Here is a 5,657-nt window from a genome sequence, read left to right as displayed (position 1 = left end):
TTCTCTACAAACCAATGTTCAATTGTCCCTGAAACAAAGCAATAACATTAGAGAGAGCACTTAAAAAAACAAACAAATAAAAAAAAAAAAACCAAACCAAAACCAAAACCCCAAACCAACAAAACTCTGCATTCACTTGTAGAGAGTTGGCTAGGGATTGATTAAGTGATAGCTAAAATCAGTTAAGGCAGCCTCTGGAATGGCAACCCTGTTGCATTTCCATGAGTGATGAAACCAGTTCTCTGATGTTTTCTCTCAATAGTATAAATTTCTTACCGTGAAAGAGATCTCTTGCAAGGCAATAAATAAATATATGATAAGAAATAGGTAAGGTCAGAAATGAAAAAAGACCAAAAAAAGCACGCTCACAAGAAGAGTTCACAAATGTTTCTGATCTCTCGTTTCAAAAAATAAGACAGGAGCTAATTATTACTTTGGTAGGGTTTCTTACATCCTGAACATTAAAAGAAATTAATAGGAAAAGGTATCAATTTGTCACAACAGTGCTAATTAACGTTCTATGATTTCTCACTCTTTTAATAGGTAATTTGCTGTAGTGAGAACATTAGGGCTAAGTGAGAATGAGGCCGCAATAGTATTTTTCTCAAATTTCTTAATTATTTATGAAACATGAAGATTCAAGTTAATCTTTTCCTTTTTTACTAATTGAAGAACAAAATACTCTGTTTCTTTAGTATCAGGAAAACATTTGTTCAGCATAATCTGTGATCTATTTTAAATAAAGGTCCAGCTGACTAAATAATTACCACCTGCACTGTGAATTTTTGGTAATTGTGTTTGATGTATTGGAATTAAAGCATTAGTCAGTCTATTCTCTACTTTTGTGCTAAAAAAAAATAAAATCAAAATTATTCTCCTGACTTAATCCAGATACCTTCTAGGCAAGCAACATAAACTTATACGCTGTGATATGTTGGCATAACAACATCGATCCATACTTGTCCTTATGCAAGCCCTGCTCTTTTCTGTTTTTATAATTTGTTTTCAAGCAATGTTACAAATAGAGTAGAAGTAACTTTTAACATTATTTTTGTAACTGCAAGTTGTGTTATTTGTTCTTAGTTGATGTTTTTGTGGGGTTGTTTTTTTTAAGGTGAGACTTAACTCCAAATGTCTCGTGTTCTGGAGGGATTTGAAAGTACATCTTTCTCTGTCCCCAATGACTTTAGATTACCTTTGCTCTGAAGAAGATAACATCAAAAATAGGGGATGTACTGGAATGTTTTATACTGACTTCCATTTTGCTTGAAAGAAAAATTTTGGTACTGAAGGAATGGAACAACGGAACTATCGTAATTGAGATGTTCCTAGGATTACCAGAAAGTTGTTTGCTACATCTCACAAGATAAAGTTAGACGTGTGTTGGTTGCTTTCGATCATGAGCTCCTACTTCAGGCACTCGATAAGGAATAGATGATGGAGTGACTACTTAACTGCAAGCTGGAAAAGCTGCCTAGTGTATAGAGGTCTGCTTTCCTTTACTGCCATTCTGAGAAAAGTTGAGGGTTGGGGCCAGACTTGCTTATAAGGACCTCATTCTGAATTAAAAATTTTAAAAAGGAGTCTTAAAATAATGGCCTTTAAAATCCTCCCCCAATCCTGAGCACTAATCAGAAATCATCCTGATGAAAAAATAATTAGGTGAATGAAGTTGTGGGGCACAAACACTGCAATGCCTTAAAGGGAAAAACTGCTGTCATTTGCTGCATTTAGATTCCTAATGTGATGGTTTCCTCCTTTCTTTGTAAGGAAAAAATCCATGAGATGGCCTTGTGCAATAGGACAAAGAATATAATTTGGATCTGTATATCAAAAGCTGAGACCTCCTGCTTAGAAGTTTCAGATTACTTCATCAAAGGAAGAATAGTTCAGGTCTTGAGACGTGTGAATCACTATTTTGAGGCACAGAGGAGAAACACTTGGTGCTTCAAAAGGACCTGCGAGGTCTTGGGAGATAGTGATAGAGCGTATTTGCTTTGGATCCTTTTGTTTCTCCCTGAAAGGTGAGGAATTTATAATTTAATGGGAAATTCAAGTTGTTTAATTGCTTAAAACATCTTATCAACAGGGAAAGAATATGAACTTTAAAGAAGCAAACATGCAAAGTTGGAACCTCAAGTGTAGAAAAGGAGGCAACTTAAATAAATCGACTGTCAGAGGGAGTTGAAATTCATCCCTGTTTTTTTTTTTCTGATCGCAGGGGTTCTGGGCCATGTTTCTAAAACAGAGGTTTGAAGTAATAATGGAAGTAGAAGTACCAGTATCTATAGCCCTGAGAGTGGGGAGAAAGGGTAAAGTGTGGGGATGCTCTTGCCTGAAAGAGAGGGCAAGAGGGTGATATGTTCCATGATACCTTAAGGCCGAGATAACTGAGAAACATTTGCTTGCAGGGAGGTGTAAGAGTCTCTCTGCTTTCTGCACTCTGACCTTCCATTGTCCCTTGCAGAGCATTTGAAAGGATTGTGCAGTTCCCTTGATCTATTTAAGAGAAAGAAACTGTGTCAAATCTCTCCATTCCCTAGCCAGCTGTCTTTCAGATCACATCTATATTATGACAAGATAGTATAAGATGAACTAATGTATTTTGATTAATACTGTGTTAAACATTAATGCATATTTTGTTTGGATAAGGACAATTGTGTTTGCAGTAACTTAACCATAAGCAACTCACAATACTTCTGACTTGTCCACTGTGTACAGGAGCTGTTAAGTAACTTTTAAGAGTGTTATTCAAAGTGATTAGTGCTTTCCTTCTGTCTTGTCTTGTTCGATTAAACAAGGTCTTGAAGTGTGTATTTGCCGTTATTTCCATATGGTGCAACACAGAAGTTTAATGACAAAGACTCAGAATGGCAGCTCAGAAAACTTCTGCAAGGGGAGGCCGCTTTTCTCTGAAAAGCATTAGTGTTTGGGACCCATGATGTCCACCAACAGAAGTTCTTCTTGTAGGAGCTCTGACATTTGCAGCAGATTTTAAGGTTTAGTTTGATTGCTGAAGTTAATTTTTAAATTTTCTTAACAAAACCTTAAAACCATTTAAATAATCTAATGAAGTAGGCATTGGATTCCAATTTTGTGGTGGTGGTTTTTAAATGTGCAGTCTTGATGATAAGGAAAAATAAAAACATCTCCAGAAAAAAAAAAAAAAAAAGCCGGGGGCATATAGCCCTCAGAATTTCTTGTTTGCGCTTGTGCAATATACCATGCTTTTCCCATGCTTTACAGAGTAGTATGAATACTGAGGTTGGCAGGAGTGAGCTCTGTTAAGAGAGAAAAAAGGCAGAAGAAATAGTTGTTTTGAAGCCCTGTGCAGTAGTCGCTGTTTGCTTTGGTCTGTCTTTCTTGCACATGGGTGATCCCAAATACCTACTTGCTGCCTGGGAGATTAGTGCCTCTGCCTCCTTTACAGGGCGAGATGTTTGTTCTATGCTACACTTAAGCTAAGAATGTTTACTAAAGCAATCAGTATTTATGTAGAGGTGATAGGAGACTCATTAAACTGGTGAATGCATATATCAGAGGAACAGGTGTAAATATATCTGGTAACTTTAAGTTATGCAAACTTGCATTCCATTGACTCTACAGTAAAATACACTTTTTTTTTTTTTTTTTTCCTCCTGAAGTGGGTCATATGCCCCTCTAGTGACTCTCTCTGAAAATAGGTATCACCAGCAGCAGTGCAGAAAAAAGTTTGGAATAAATATGTAATAATATGTACTATCTTTCAAATAAAACTAGTCTATCATCAATATAGCTGTACCTGTTAATGCTATCATTTTTATGTCCATGATCAGGAAATACAACCGGCATAGCTCCCTTTAAACAAAATGTTTCTTGTATACTATTAGTTTCTTGCAGGTCCCATTCTGTCAACTGTTTTGGTGTCCTCCTCAGAGTTTAGATAAACTTGCAAGGCTCTCACCTTGTCTTCCCAAGTTCACCTTCATTCCATATTTACCTTAACGGTAAGAGTCAACTCGGACATGGTTGTATTTTGAAGAAAATTCTGCTGTGTTTTTTCTTAGGCAGGAAAAGTATCTATTTCACTACTGGTCAACTTGGCAGCCAGAAGAATCCATGAAGTGCTGAGGCTGTAGAATGAAGAGGCGGAGAGCTGGAAGAATTAACCCGTTCCTGTCCCTACAGAGGTTTTCTGCTCCCAGAGTACTAGTAAGAGATGAAGAGGTATTTGTTATTGAAATACACAGATATTGAAAAAACAAATTCTCGAACCCAGCAGCAGCCTATTTCCAACAGATGCAACTCAATGACTTTGTCGGGTTTTGTCCCTTCAAAAAGCTATTTCTGCATGCTGTGGGAGTGCTTCAGGAAGGAAAGTAATGAAGCTATTGTAAATATAAATGCCTAAATGTGAATATGAATTAAGGTGTGATTGAATAAGTTGTTTTTTTCTAAATCAATAATGTAGAAACATGCTTGCTTATTGGCCACTTTCTGTTTGCACTCTACACAGGAAAGCAAAAACCAACAGCCCAAAACCAAACAAAAAAGCAAACAGAAAGCTGTCCGTGTTCAGTGTTGAAACATAAGTTGCACATGTTAAAAAAATAAATAATGAAGGTTTCCACAGCAACCTAAGTTCTGTAGTGCAAATTGATGACTTTCGTTCTGTTTTATTATATAATGATAGAACAGATATTCTATAAAAAGTGTTGGGTACATCTGAAGTTATATTATTAAAAAGTTTAGTGTAATCCTAAAACTTCACATCAAGCAATTAATTTACAAAAGTTTCTGAAAATGCTGTATAAAAAGTGTTGTTTTCTGCCTTTAGCTTTGAGGAAGGCTCTGACTGGAGAAAAGTCGCTAGTCTGGCAGAATCTTTGCAGTGATCAAAATTTCAGTGACAGGAAAGGTTTTGAATTACATGTCTCAGCTTTTAATTTGCTGTGAGGAATTCAAATTTAGGTTTTATGGAAAGAGTAGAAATGAAAGATGAACACGAAGATTAAATCTAAAAACCGTTCCAAATTCTGGATAACTGTTCTTTCTGCAACCTGTACAAATTTTGCCAGCTCCTTAGAAGCTTTGATAATTAATTAAAAAAAAAATAAAAATCACAGATTTAGACATATTTTGATCTAAGGGCTGGTGGTGTCACCAGTTAAGAATGCCGACAGCATTTCCTGATACTCATTCTATTAAAATGCCAACCTTAAATGCTGCCACTCTACACTTAGTACAATACATTTTTTCTCCAATTTTTTTAAAAGCTAATAACTCATTAAACAGTTTAAGTATGCTTACTTCAGTTTCCACTGTTTGAAATAATTTGATATGGTTTCCATAAAAGCAGTAGGTGAGCTACAAATCTTAACGTTCTGTTCAGACAACAGGGCTAAAAGCAGGAGCATCACCTCCGCGTGCAGCAGCAGGTACGTGCAGGAGGATATCCATCGGTGACGTGTGTAACAAGGGAACAAATAAGAGAATTGTCTTCCCTTCACCTGGACTGAATTTGGGTTTTTCTAGTTTTTAAAACACGCTCCTGCCTCAATCCTGCGTTCTGGTGGTTCCCACGTGTGCGGTACTGAGCAGCTGGCGTCCTCTGCTGCGGGCTGGGATTTTTGGGTGTGTGTCCCCCTCTACTCATCTCCCACCCGCCCCCTTGGTAC

At 36.8% G+C, this 5,657-nt stretch overlaps 1 long non-coding RNA gene across 1 annotated transcript; it reads left to right on the top strand.

Annotated features, from left to right (window-relative positions):
- The first annotated feature begins 1,696 nt into the window (after positions 1-1,696).
- On the top strand, positions 1,697-4,615 carry LOC115333446. The gene is made up of 2 exons (XR_003920796.2): positions 1,697-2,024; positions 4,047-4,615. It is a non-coding gene; the product is annotated as an uncharacterized LOC115333446 (long non-coding RNA).
- The last annotated feature ends 1,042 nt before the right edge of the window (positions 4,616-5,657 follow it).

The sequence above is a fragment of the Aquila chrysaetos genome, chromosome 20, assembly GCF_900496995.4.
Source record: "Aquila chrysaetos chrysaetos chromosome 20, bAquChr1.4, whole genome shotgun sequence".
Classification (NCBI taxonomy): Eukaryota; Metazoa; Chordata; class Aves; order Accipitriformes; family Accipitridae; genus Aquila; species Aquila chrysaetos.
The sequence above is the reverse complement of the archived record's forward strand: the minus strand, read 5'-3'. Positions and strand labels throughout refer to the sequence as shown.